The sequence below is a fragment of the Balaenoptera musculus genome, chromosome 6, assembly GCF_009873245.2.
Source record: "Balaenoptera musculus isolate JJ_BM4_2016_0621 chromosome 6, mBalMus1.pri.v3, whole genome shotgun sequence".
Taxonomy (NCBI): Eukaryota; Metazoa; Chordata; class Mammalia; order Artiodactyla; family Balaenopteridae; genus Balaenoptera; species Balaenoptera musculus.
The window spans coordinates 65,224,299-65,239,151 of NC_045790.1; positions in this window are offsets into that span (position 1 = coordinate 65,224,299).

A 14,853-nucleotide genomic window follows, 5' to 3' on the forward strand; every position below is an offset into this window, starting at 1 on the left:
AATCCCTAGCATAGGTATGTTTTAGCATTGCTGGGGCTGTGTGGTGGAGGGCACGGCCCTCTGCAGCAGTCAAAGGGCACCAGAAACCTCATCTCTTAAGACTCCAAGCTATCCTCGCCGTCCCTCATTCATGCCAAGCTCTCTTCTTCCTCAGAACCCTTGCACTTGCTGGTCCCTTTGCCTGGATGTCCAAGTGGCATTCCTTTACTTTCTTCAAATCTCTGTCAAAAATCCCCTTATGAGAGAGGCTTTCCCTGGCCTCCGTAGTACAGAGAAGCAGAAGGCAGCTGCTAGGGGAGAGCTTAGGCCACAGCTTTTATCGGGGTTTCCATTTATGACCGGCTAGTTTGAGAAATTTTGGTGGGCTTTGGGCTCTAGAGGGTCTCCAGTTGCCTGGTACTTGGCCCTGGGATGATTAAGCCAGAGGGATCTTGTTTCCTGGGTTGTAAGGGCCAGACAGAAAAAGGACGGCTCTGGATTGGTTAGTGTGCATATCAAAAGTATGCTCTGGCTGGGCCCTTTGTCGTCTCTAAGAACCGGCTGACCCTGGGAGGAGCAGTCTCTCCTCAACTAGGAAGGTGTTGGAAGATGTCAAAACATCATAATATTCGGAAAATAAAAAGCAACTACAAAACAAACCTAAGCTGTCTGGCTCCAGGTCTGGAGACTAATCTGCCTTCGGAGCTTTGCGGGTAGACGGCGGGGCCCTGCACGCATTCACCGGGCTCTGAATCTACGTACACCGTCACAAGTGCTGTGGTGGACTCTCAGGTGTAGTGCGAGCAGAATGGTTTTCAACCAGGAAGACTGCTTGAGGACTGAAGATTTTTGGAGCTGACCCGGGGCTTTGGCAAGCAGATATTGGAGATAAAGAAGGGAGCTTACCGGCAGAGAAGCACCTCCGGGTCTGTTTCAGGGAAAGGCTGAGAGACCTGTAGGGTATTACAGGTGAGGAGAGGGCAGAGAGTGGATGGCATTGAATGCCAGGCTGAAGAGGCTTGAGTTTGCTCTGTTTATGGGGAGGAACTATGCAAGAATGGCACACCTAGAAAGGACACTAGAGATCATTGAGTTCATGCTCTTTGTTTTATTTGGAAGGAAACTGAGGCCTAGGTTCACACAGGTAATAAATGGCCAACACTGGGAAATTGTGGAAGGGGCAGAGTTTGAGGAATTGGCAGGCTCTTGGGGTAACCACTGGTGGGCAGGGGCTGAGGGTTCTTGGGTGGGGAGGGGAGCTACCCCAGACACCGGCTCCAGTCTGGGGGCAAGGGGAGCTCCTGGGACACCAGCAGGGACTAAGGAAACAGGCTGAGGCAGGAGCTGTGCTGTGCCTTGTTGCATGAGGGTGGCAAAGGAAGAAGAATTGGCAAAATGGTCAGAATATGTGAAAAGAGACACAAGAAACTGAGACCATCTAGCGCCAGAGAAATCAAGGCAGGAGAGGATTTAAAACGGGGCAGCCGAGGGTTCAAAGAGATTCAGAGTCTGAGTTAGTTGTGGACCAAGGAAATGGCTTTCTGTGTCACTGCTGTGAGAGGCACCCAGACGGCAAGGGAGGAGAGAACACGGAGGAGGTGGGCGCCCCAGAGAATTCCAGATGCTGGCTGAGGTCAGGGAGGAGAGAGAGGATGGGCTCTTGAGAGAGAAACAAGTTAAAGAATATTTCTTTAGGAAAAGGGAGATGTATTTTTTCGCTCAGGGGAATGAGTTAATCTTGCATAATGGGATTAAAGTTTTCTTTTTCTTTCACCTCTGAATCTTAGGTCTTTCATCCTGAAAACGGGGATTAAAAAGAATCTATGTCATAGGCTTATGAGGATTAAATGGGAAAACACACGAATAATGTTTAGTACAGTGCCTGGCACGTTATAAACACGTAATATATGGTAGTTATTTTTAATACTTTTTACTACAGACTTGTGAAGGGCTTATCTCAGAGTCTTGAGGAAAGTATTACTTGCATTTTAAATCTTGGTACCTTATATTTATCACTTTATGGGCTCCAGTTGATAAAGAAGTACGATTTCACGTATTTTGAAGTCCTGGGCTGGAAATAGGCCCAAAGATGCATTCTTTTTATCTCTCACGTACATGTGGAAATTATAGATTTTAATTAAGTGCTATTGTGTGAGCCCAATTGCCTCCTCATGGGTGTCGGTGGGAGTTCACATCTCGAGAGAGAGAATTTGGTTTTGGATTTACTACTTACATCTGCAAGAGGAGTAAGTAAGCAGAGTAAGAACAGAAGACTCTCTGATTAGCAATTTGACTATTTTTTCATTTTGATCTGAAACCTGTAATCCAAAATTGAGGCAACTTTTCTTATTTAAAAAAAACAATTTCCACAGGCTGGAATGATCTTGTTTAAGCAAGGATAAGTTGTAGATGATAGAGACTTTTCCCTCGGAGGAGTCCATCTCTATGCTTTTTGGTGCGAACTTTGTGAAAAAGAGCCCCCTGTCCAAAAAAAAGTGAGGGACTGCCAGGAAACCAAGGGACAAAATCTTTTTCTTTTCAAAGAAGACACCTGTGATGCCAGCTCCAGAGCAGGACCAATGGAGCGGAAAGGAATTAGTTACAGTCCTAAAACAGGGATAAATGCATCTGGTGTCAGATTAACCCCAGCAAACCATCTTGCTTGGTCCGAAATGCTCTGACTCAACAGCATCGTGATTTCACTGTGAGAAACACATGTGTAAAGGCAACTTCTCAATAAGCAAAATGTGGTTGGGTGCATCTTAGGTGGACATAAAGCAACATGGGTAGGTCTTAAAAACATGACGTTGAGTGTAACGATAAGAAATGAGATTGCTATTACGGTGCCATTATGTAATTTAAAGCCATATACGCATACAAAGCAGCCCTCCTCATTTCTACAGGGATACATGCATATTTAAGGACATATCTCTAACATATTAAACAGGTTGCCTAAAAAATAGGGAGGATGAGTATGAGGATCAGAAATAAGAGGGAAAAAATAAAACGAGAGAGACTTTGCACAGACTGATAAGAACAATGTGCTATGAATTGAGTATGAATTTAAAAAGAGAGAAATCTTTTAGGCGTTGGTCTTTTCTTTGTTGCCGTATAATAAATCTGATGCAAAGGCAAAGTGCTTTTGGGAAAACATGCTGTCCTAGAGGTAACATGGCTTTCAAGGGATTCCTCAGAGCAGTTTGGGGTGGCTTCCTGACGGGAAAGCAAAGAGGCTGTGTTCTCCGCCCAATGTCAGATGCCGGGCACCATCTGTGGCAGAACTCCAGGGGGCGCTCTTCACACAAGCAGGGATGGCTACAACCCGCCCATCTGGACTGGAACCCAGAGCCAGACTCCCTCAGGGTTTTTCCAGGGGCTGTAAACCAAGATATTTTTACAGCTTATGTTTAGAACTTGTGCTGATGGAAAAGTTATTTATGAGGATGAAAACAAGCAAGCTGGGAACTACCTCTGGCATTTTTACATTGAGAGAAATATGAGTATATGAGGGAACAGATGAAATGCTTCAAGTGTTCATAATTAAACTTTTTTCATCCTTAAGGTGCTTGCTTCAACTCCAGCTTGTTTATGGGTCTAGAAAATTTCTTGGAATGAGTTTGAGCTTTGATCTTGTATGGTCTGTCTAAGTAGCAGGGATTCTCAAAATGTGGTCCCTGGACCGGCAGCATCCGCCTGGAGCTTGTTAGAAATACAAATACGCAGGCCCCACCAGGATCCCCTGAACCAGAAACTCTGGAGGTGGGGCCAGGCCGTCTGTGGTTTAACAAGCCCTCCAGGTAGTTCCGAGGCAGTTAAAGTTCTAGAACCACTGATCTAGACTCCTCTTTCTTAAACTGGGCTGTACCGGCTTTGCTCGCTTATAACCTGCCAGCTTTTTTTTTTTTTTTTAATTTATTTATTTTTATTTTTATTTATTTTTGGCTGCGTTGGGTCTCCGTTGCTGTGCGTGGGCTTTCTCTAGTTGCGGCGAGCGGGGGCTACTCTTCGTTGCGGTGCGTGGTCTTCTCATTGCGGTGGCTTCTCTTCTTGCAGAGCACGGGCTCTAGGCGTGCGGGCTTCAGTAGTTGTGGCTCGCGGGCTCTAGAGTGCAGGCTCAGTAGTTGTGGCGCACGGGCTTAGTTGCTCTGTGGCATGTGGCACCTTCCCGGACCAGGGCTCAAACCCGTGTCCCCTGCATTGGCAGGCGGATTCTTAACCACTGTGCCACCAGGGAAGCCCAACCTGCCAGCTTTCTATAAGCTGAGGACTTTTGAAAAAAATACCTAGGCCCAGTTCAAACCCTAGACACTTATGCCAGAATCTCTGGGAGGTGGAGCCCAGGTATCAGTATTTCTTAAGTCTCTCCTTGGACTCATGTACAAGGGCAGGCCTCTGCCCTTGGACATGAATGGGAGTTGTCAACTGGTCATCTTCCCTTTTATTTATTTAAGGCTTTGGGAACAAATGACAACCTCTTCTGGGCTTCAGTGTTCTCACCCATCCAATTACAGGATTGGGCAGTCACTAGACTCTCTAAAGGCATAACATTTTTGTATCTATGACTTTAAATTTGAGAAGGGGTGTCTAATGGAGACTACATGGGGAAGAGTGGAGGGCTTATTAAAAGTGTAGTTACACACTGAATTGTAAGAATTGCATTTTCTAATAATATGGTTGCCCAATCAGGGTTTGTGATCTTACCTGATTATGGCATTTGGAGGAATGGGCGCGTTACAAATAAAAATGAGATAAGACCTTATTTGAACTTTGAACTTAATAATACTGCTGATTCTTCTCTTTGATTTGAGGAGGTTAAAGCTTTTGAAAATGTGTCCTGAATTTGGTCTATCCAGGCAAAGTGAAGATGGAGTCACTGGTGAATTTAAACAATGTAGTCAATAAAAAGGATAGTTGAAACTCTCTCTTTCATCAACATACATATATGAAGGGACAGACAAACAAAATTTTCCATTCTTTTTTTTTTAGAATAACAATATAATTTCTAATTTATCAAATTGATTTTTTATTTTATTTTTAAATTAAAAAAATTTTTAACATCTTTATTGGAGTATAAATTGCTTTACAATGGTGTGTTAGTTTCTGCTTTATAACAAAGTGAATCAGCTATACATATACATATATCCCCATATCTCCTCCCTCTTCTTAATTGTAGGGTTTGGGGAATTGAAATGCAGCCATAATTGCTTGCACCTCTCCACGCCAGCTTGCTTGCATACAGAGGCCTGGAGAGGACTTTTCCAAGTCAAATCTCCCTAGCCAAGCCTCACTCGCCTGTAACCTGCCATATGCAGACAGAGGTATAAGATTTATCTTACCTTAACCAAGAAGGAGCCAAAGAGTGGATGGAAGTCTTATGGCTTTGTTGCTCTATGTGGAAAAGAAACAGACTGAGTGAATTTATGTATGATCCCTCAGGAGAAAGCATCTTTGTGCTGTATTTCTTTTTGACCTGGAGACCCTGAAAGCAAGTTGGAAGAGGCAGTTCATAAAGTCTGGATTGGTTTGAGTTTTGGGGAGAGCCTTGATTACAAAGGAAGAAATCCTTTATTTATATATACCAGATGTAATAGAGGATTCCCTGGTCTATCTTTCCAGGAACTAGGAGCCTCTGGTGAAAATCAGTTTGTCTCAGGTGGGAGTCATTCCTCATCGGTCAGCAGAGCCTGATAAGAACATTTTCTCCCCAGGATTTGCTGGAATCTGTGTGTTCCCTTCAAATGATGACAAACTAATTGCACTGGCTTCCTGTCCCGGGCACAGTCTTTCTGCAGAGAATGGGGGAGGTCAACCTTTCTGATGAGCCGGCTTGCTTTTCTTTGCTGACATGGACCAACAGTGTTGCACTTAACAGCTCTTACTGTAAGTGGTGCTGTTGGATCATTTTCCCATGCACACTTCCAATCGGTACCTAAGCGCATTTAGAGGATGATTTGTTATCAGAAGGATTGTTCCTTTTGACTCGTAGAATAATCTTTTTTCATATGATATTCTCTTCCTACTGAGATACGTGGAGGCAGCTCTGCCTCCTTCTAGTTTGCAATCCTGAGATTTCTCTTAGAGGCAATAAAAAAATTAAACAAAGCAGTAGGGATGAGGTTTTGGTGCCTACTGGACACGCCTGTCCTAACCTAAGAGAGAAGCTGGGGGGTTTGAGGATGCCCAGGGGCTGTGGCAGACAGTGGTATAAATAGATAGTGTGGGGGGAAATGGGGAGGGGGCTACAAATTACAGAAAATGAATTGATCATTTATATATATAAGAAGTTTTTTTTTAAAAAAAGGAGCCTAGAATTGATCATTTATATATAAAAGAAGTTTTTTTTTTTTTTAAAAAAGGAGCCTAGAATTGATCATTTATATATAAAAGAAGTTTTTTTTTTTAAAAAAAAGGAGCCTAGAAAGGTGCAGGAAAAAGAGAAAAGATTTGCCTTGATGATTAGCCAGGAGAAGTCATTATGGGCTGATTACGTGTGTGAAAGCCATATTTTTAAAAAATGTATATGTATAGCTACATGTATGTGTGTGTTATTTTTGTAATTAGCAGATGGATTTACTTCCTTTTTTTCCCTGGGCTTCTTCCCCAAGTTACTGTCCCCTGGCAGGCTCCGTTGCACTAAATGGCTCATCCCTGAACACTGAAGGAGAGCTGAGCCTCATGACCCCCGCTCTGGGAGGGTTTGCAATGTAAACATTGCATCTCTAGGTACCTCACTGCTTAGAGAAAGTACGTCACATTTTAAAACTGTGAGTCCTTTGTGTTTTTCAGTGCTTATTTCATAAGCTTAAGAGACATTAGGCTTGTTACTATTTTTCATGGAGGAGGGAGCTTAGTTGCTCTTGTAATTGATAAACTTGTTTTTCCTCCAGTGCCATCAGCCAAGGTTCTGCAGCAAGAATAAGAGGATGACCAATGGACCAGCATCTCCTGCAGAGCATATTTGGACCATTTTTTACAGAATGAAAATGCAAGAACTTTAGTCTGGGGCAATCTGGCAGGAGAAGGCTGGTATACTTGGTTTCCTTCTGTCACACTTTTGGTGCAATGAATTAGACTTTTAAATCAGGAAATTCAGCGAGATGAGTTAGATCTTTGCACAAAAGCAGTAGAAGATTTCCAGCTGGTTGGGGGTATGATATGGAAATGTCTCGCTAAATCAGGGTCTGGTGGAATGTTGCTCTCCTGGCAGCCAGGCTCTGTTTCTCGGCAAGCAATCTGTTGGTTGCATGTAGGATGGAGTGCGCTGAGAGCGTAAGCACCGTCTTGCTTGTGGAAGACCTGGTGGTTCAGATGTTTTACATTAGGAACTGGGTGTGGGTTTTTTCAAGTTAAACTAAAGCAGCAGTTCTAGTAGGAAGAAACTCCCTGATCTGTGTCTTCTGTTTCTGGATGCTCTTCCTCAGAGAGCCAGATTTCAGCAGAAAGAGTTGTTAATGGTGGGCTTTGGGCAACTGAAACTGTATGGGAAGGATGAGAAAGATGGAGAAAGAGGGGGTTATGTCATGATCTTCAACACTTTATTTAGAGGCTGTTGATGTTAGAATAATCAGTCAAGACAAACAAAGGCACTCACTTTGGATGAAAATTTTGCCTTCCCTTGCAGTTTTAGATAACTGAGTTCTAAGCCTCACACAGCAACACCTTTTCCTAACTGATGACTGATTTTTCTGGTTGTGCAAGCAGTGTCCAAATGATCAGGCAAATATCTGGCTTCAGAACAAATATTTTATACCATACTGAGCCAATCATCAGCACTTGCCAAGGTGAGGCCTGACCTCTCCTTTCCCTCCATCTTATAATTTCTGTGTATTAGGTATGCGCTTCCTCTTGATTCTGAGGATTGGCTCTGATGTAACCTGAATGAAGCTCTTAATATCCTTTTTCAGACAGAAACACAATTTGGCTCATTGTTCCTGAGTTCATATTCATATTTTCTTGCCTCTGGATACCTGGGACTTTCCTGCTGGAGGGCTGGATGTTGCTGTGTTCAAGGCTGTGCTATATGCAGAACTTGTGGCATGGGGGGAGGGGGAGTGCTACTTAGGACTCAGGATACAAACTGGCAGGTGTTAAGGTGGGTGATTCTGGGGAACTCAGAACCATCAGATTCCTGAGCGGGAGAACTAACTGCCCACACTCTTCCTGGCAATGTGCGTGTCCTTGGTCGAAAGAAGAGCCAGATGAGAATGTTGGATGAAAGGATGAAATTGATGTGTGTCATCATATTAAAAACAACTCAGATTGACTGGTCTTCTGATGGTGATCAGTGGCTGAACCTAGTAAACCTAAGTTAGGGCAGGTTCAAGGAAAAACCATGAGGTGGTTTTCTTTGTCACGTCCTGTCTTGCCTTTCAGTTTCCTGTCCCCACTCCTCAAGAATGCCCCCTGCTCACCCCATCTGACTCTACCTTTCAGTGCCTTGCCTTAGGAAGGACAGCCAACAAATTTCCAAGTGTTAGCATATATTTAGCCTTCCAGGATTTCTATTTCTGTTTTAATTAGGGAGCCCTAGGAGAAGAGCTGAGCCCTCTAAGCTCCTAAGTAAAAATTTGAAAAGGTGGAATTTCTTATGACAAGGGGAGATATTTTGGGGCAAGTTGAGCTTTCCAGATGAGCTGGGAATGCGGGTGCCTGCTTCTTTGATACCTGAAATATGCCTTCATTTTAGTAGGTTAATTCCACTTCCTCTTTTTCAAAATTTGGGACAATACTTAGTGGTTAGGCGATTTGAACCTGAGTTTTGCTGTTTACCACCTGTGTGACCTTAGGTAAGTCACTTAATTGCTCCAAGCCTCAATTTCTTCATGTACAATGGGAGTAATAATGATATCTTTTCAAAGAGTTTTTGTGCGCTTCTAATGGGGTAATACACACAGAGATATATGTATATATTTTTTTCTTATTTACACAGGATATTCTTTAAGGATATTAAAAAATCTAGAAACATTTAGTTGTCTTCAGGGAGATAAACAAGGGCAGGGCTGGAAAACTTCTCATTGCCCTTTTGTACTTTTTGAATTTGGAACCTTATGAATGTATAACCTACATACAATATTAAAATTAAAATGTCCTGATGTTGGGTTCAAGATGGCGGAGTAGAGGGACGTGTGCTCACTCCCTCTTGCGAGAGCACTGGAATCACAAATAACTACTGAACAGTCATCGACAGGAAGACACTGGAACTCACCAAAACAGATACCCCACATCCAAAGACAAAGGAGAAGCCTCAGTGAGGCAGGGGGAGGGGTGCAATCACAATAAAATCAAATCCCATAACCGCTAGGTGGGTGATTCACAGACTGGAGAACACTTATACCACAGAAGTTCACCCCCTGGAGTGAAGGTTCTGAGCCCCACGTCAGGCTTCCCAACCTGGGGGTCTGGCAATGGGAGGAGGAATTCCCAGAGAATCAGACTTTGAAGGCTAGCGGGATTTGATTAAAGGACTTCGACAGGACTTGGGGAAACAGAGACTCCACTCTTGGAGGGCACACAGAAAGTAGTGTGCACATCAGGACCCAGGGGGAAGGAGCAGTGACCCCATAGGAGGCTGAACCAGACCTACCTGCTAGTGTTGGAGGGTCTCCTGCAGAGGTGGGAGGCGGCTGTGGCTCACCACGGGGACAAGGACAGTGGCAGCAGAAGTTCTGGGAGGTACTCCTTGGTGTGAGCCCTCCTGGAGTCCGAGTCCGCCATTAGCCCCACCAGAAGGCCTGTAGGCTCCATTGCTGGGTCGCCTCAGGCCAAACAACCAACAAGGAGGGAACTCAGCCCCACCCATCAGCAGACAAGGGGATTAAAGTTTTACTGAACTCTGCCCACCAGAGCGACACCTAGCTCTACCCACCACCAGTCCTTCCCATCAGGAAGCTTGCACAAGCCTCTCAGATAGCCTCATCCACCAGAGGGCAGACAGCAGAAGGAAGAAGAAATATAATCCTGCAGGCTGTGGAACGATAACCACATTCACAGAAAGATAGACAAAATGAAAAGGCAGACGGCTATATACCAGATGAAGGAATAAGATAAAACCCCAGAAAAGCAACTAAATGAAGTGGAGATAGGCAATTTTCCAGAAAAAGAATGCAGAATAATGGTAGTGAAGATGATCCAGGACCTTGGAAAAAGAATGGAGGCAAAGATCAAGAAGATGCAAGAAATGTTTAACAAAGACCTAGAAGAATTAAAGAACAAACACCTAGAAGAATTAAAGAACAAACAAACAGAGATGAACAATACAATAACTGAAATGAAAACTACACTAGAAGGAATCAATAGCAGAATAACTGAGGCAGAAGAACGGATAAGTGACCTTGAAGACAGAATGGTGGAATTCACTGCCACAGAACAAAATAAAGAAAAAAGAATGAAAAGAAATGAAGGTAGCCTAAGAGACCTCTGGGACAGCATTAAATGCATCAACATTCACATTACAGGGGTCCCAGAAGGAGAAGAGAGAGAAAGGACCTGAGAAAATATTTGAAGAGATTATAGTCGAAAACTTCCCTAACATGGGAAAGAAAATAGCCACCCAAGTCCAGGAAGCACAGAGAGTCCCAGGCAGGATAAACCCAAGGAGAAACATGCCAAGACACATAGTAATCAAACTGACAAAAATTAAAGACAAAGAAAAATTATTAAAAGCAACAAGGGAAAAATGACAAATAACATACAAGAGAACTCCCATAAGGTTAACAGCTGATTTCTCAGCAGAAACTCTACAAGCCAGAAGGGAGTGGTGTGATATATTTAAAGTGATGAAAGAGAAGAACCTACAACCAAGATTACTCTACCTGGCAAAGATCTCATTCAGATTCAATGGAGAAATCAAAAGCTTTACAGACAAGCAAAAGCTAAGAGAATTCAGCAGCACCAAATCAGCTCTACAACAAATGCTAAGGGAACTTCTCTAAGTGGGAAACACAAGAGAAGAAAAGGACCTACAAAAACAAACCCAAAACAATTAAGAAAATGGTAATAGGAACATACATATCAATAATTACCTTAAATATGAATGGATTAAATGCTTCAACCAAAAGACACAGGCTGGCTGAATGGATACAAAAACAAGAACCAAATATATATGCTGTCTACAAGAGACCCACTTCAGACCTAGGGACACATACAGACTGAAAGTGAGGGGATGGAAAAAGATATTCCATGCAAATGGAAATCAAAAGAAAGCTGGAGTGTCAATACTCAAATCAGATAAAATAGACTTTAAGACTGTCACAAGGGACAAGGAAGGACACTACATAATGATCAAGGGATCAATCCAAGAAGAAGATATAACAATTATAAATATATATGCACCCAACATAGGAGCACCTCAATACATAAGGCAAAAGCTAACAGCTATAAAAGAGGAAATTGATAGTAACACACTGATAGTGGGGGACTTTAACACCTCACTTACACCAAAGGACAGATCATCCAGACAGAAAATTAATAAGGAAACACAAGCTTTAAATGATAAAATAGACCAGATAGAATTAATTGATATTTATAGAAAATTCCATCTGAAAACAGCAGATTACACTTTCTTCTCAAGTGTATAAGGAACATTCTCCAGGATAGATCACATCTTGGGTCACAAATCAAACCTCAGTAAATTTAAGAAAATTGAAATCATATCAAGCATCTTTTCTGACCACAATGCTATGAAATTAGAAATAAATTACAGGGAAAAGAACATAAAAAACACAAACACATGGAGGCTAAACAATACGTTACTAAATAACCAAGAGATCACTGAAGAAATCAAAGAGGAAATCAAAAAATACCTAGAGACAAATGACAAGGAAAACACGATGATCCAAAACCTATGGGATGCAGCAAAAGCAGTTCTAAGAAGGAAGTTTATAGCAATACAAGCCTACCTCAAGAAACAAGAAAAATCTCAAACAATCTAACCTTACACCTAAAGGAACTATAGAAAGAAGAACAAACAAAACCCAAAGTTAGCAGAAGGAAAGAAATCATAAATGTCAGAGCAGAAATAAATGAAATAGAAACAAAAAAAACAATCACAAAGATCAATAAAACTAAAAGCTGGTTCTTTGGGAAGATAAACAAAATTGATAAACCTTTAGCCAGACTCATCAAGAAAACGAAGAGGACTCAAATCAATATTATTAGAAATGAAAAATGACAAGTTACAATGGACAACACAGAAATACAAAGCATCCTAAGAGACTACTACAGGCAACTCTATGCCAATAAAATGGACAACCTGGAAGAAAGACAAATTCCTAGAAAGGTATAACCTTCCAAGACTGAACCAGGAAGAAATAGAAAATATGAACAGACCAATCACAAGTAATGAAATTGAAACTGTGATTAAAAATCTTCCAACAAACAAAAGTCCAGGACCAGATGGCTTCACAGGTGAATTCTATCAAACATTTAGAGAAGACCTAACACCCATCCTTCTCAGACTCTTCCAAAAAATTGCAGAGGCAAGAACACTCCCAAACTCATTCTGTGAGGCCACCATCACCCTGATACCAAAACCAGACAAAGATACTACAAAAAAAGAAAATTACAGACCAATATCACTGATGAACATAGATGCAAAAATCCTCAACAGAATACAAGCAAACAGAATCCAACAACACATGAAAAGGATCATACACCACGATCAAGTGGGATTTATCCCAGGGATACAAGGATTCTTCAATATATGCAAATCAATCAATGTGATACACCATATTAACAAATTAAAGAATAAAAACCATATGATCATCTCAATAGATGCAGAAAAAGCTTTTGACAAAATTCAACACCCATTTATGATAACTCTCCAGAAAGTGGGCATAGAGGGAAACTGCCTCAACATATAAAGGCCATATATGACAAACCCACAGCAAACATCATTCTCAATGGTGAAAAACTGAAAGCATTTCCTCTAAGATCAGGAACAAGACAAAGATGTCCACTCTAGCCACTCTTATTCAACATAGTTTTGGAAGTCCTAGCCATGGCAATCAGAGAAGAAAAAGAAATAAAAGGAATCCAAATTGGAAAAGAGTAAGTAAAACTGTCACTGTTCACAGATGACATCATACCATATATAGATAATCCTGAAGATGCCACTAGAAAACTACTAGAGCCAATCAGTGAATTTGGTAAAGTTGCAGGGTACAAAATTAATGCACAGAAATCTCTTGCATTCCTATACACTAACAACGAAAGATCAGAAAGAGAAATTAAGGAAACAATCCCATTCACCACTGCAACAAAAAGAATAAAATACCTAGGAATAAACCTACCTAAGGAAGTAAAAGACCTGTACACAGAAAACTATAAGACACTGATGAAAGAAATCAAAGATGACACAAACAGATGGAGAGATATACCATGTTCTTGGATTGGAAGAATCAGTATTATGAAAATGACTATACTACCCAAAGCAATCTACAGATTTAATGCAATCCCTATCAAATTACCAATGGCATTTTTTACAGAACTAGAACAAAAAAATCTTAAAATTTGTATGGAGACACAAAAGACCCCGAATAGCCAAAGCAATCTTGAGGGAAAAAAATGGAGCTGGAGGAATCAGACTCCCTGTCTTCAGACTATACTACAAAGCTACAGTAATCAAGACAGTATGGTACTGGCACAAAAACAGAAATATAGATCAATGGAACAGGATAGAAAGCCCAGAGATAAACCCACGCACATATGGTCACTTTATCTTTGATAAAGGAGGCAAGAATACACAGTGGAGAAAAGACAGCCTCTTCAATAAGTGGTGCTGGGAAAACTGGACAGCTACATGTAAAAGAATGAAATTAAAACACTCACTAACACCATACACAAAAATAAACTCCAAATGGATTAAAGACCCAAATGTAAGGCAAGACACTATAAAACTCTTAGAGGAAAACATAGGCAGAATACTCTATGACATAAATCACAGCAAGATCCTTTTTGACCCACCTCCTAGAGTAATGGAAATAAAAACAAAAATAAACAAATGGGACCTAATGAATCTTAAAAGCTTCTGCATAGCAAAGGAAACTATAAACAAGACGAAAGACAGCCCTCAGAATGGGAGAAAATATTTGCAAACGGATCAACGGACAAAGGATTAATCTCCAAAATATATAAACAGCTCATGCAGCTCAGTGTAAAAAAACAGACAACCCAGTCCAAAAATGGGCAGAAGACCTAAATAGACATCTCTCCAAAGAAGACATACAGATGGGCAAGAGGCATATGAAAAGCTGCTTAACATCACTAATTATTAGAGAAAAGCAAATCAAAACTACAATGAGGTATCACCTCACACCAGTTAGAATGGGCATCATCAGAAAATCTACAAACAACAAATGCTGGAGAAGGCGTGGAGAAAAGGGAACCCTCTTGTACTGTTGGTGGGAATGTAAATATGGGGAACAGTATGGAGATTCCTCGAAAAACTTCAAATAGAATTACAACATGACCCAGCAATCCCACTACTGGGCATATACCCAGAGAAAACCATAATTCAAAAAGACACATGCACCACAATGTTCACTGCAGCACTGTTTACAATAGCCAGGTCATGGAAGCAACCTAAATGTCCATCGACAGATGAATGGATAAAGAAGATGTGGTACATATATACAATGGAATATTACTCAACCATAAAAAGGAACGAAATTGGGTCATTTGTAGAGATGTGGATGGACCTAGAGACTTTCATGCAGAATGAAGTAAGTCAGAAAGAGAAAAACAGAAAAAAAGAAAAAGAAAGAAAAACAGATATCGTTTATTAATGCATATATGTGGAACCTAGAAAAATGGTACAGATGAACCGCTTTGCAAGGCAGAAATAGAGACGCAGATGTAGAGAACAAACATATGGAC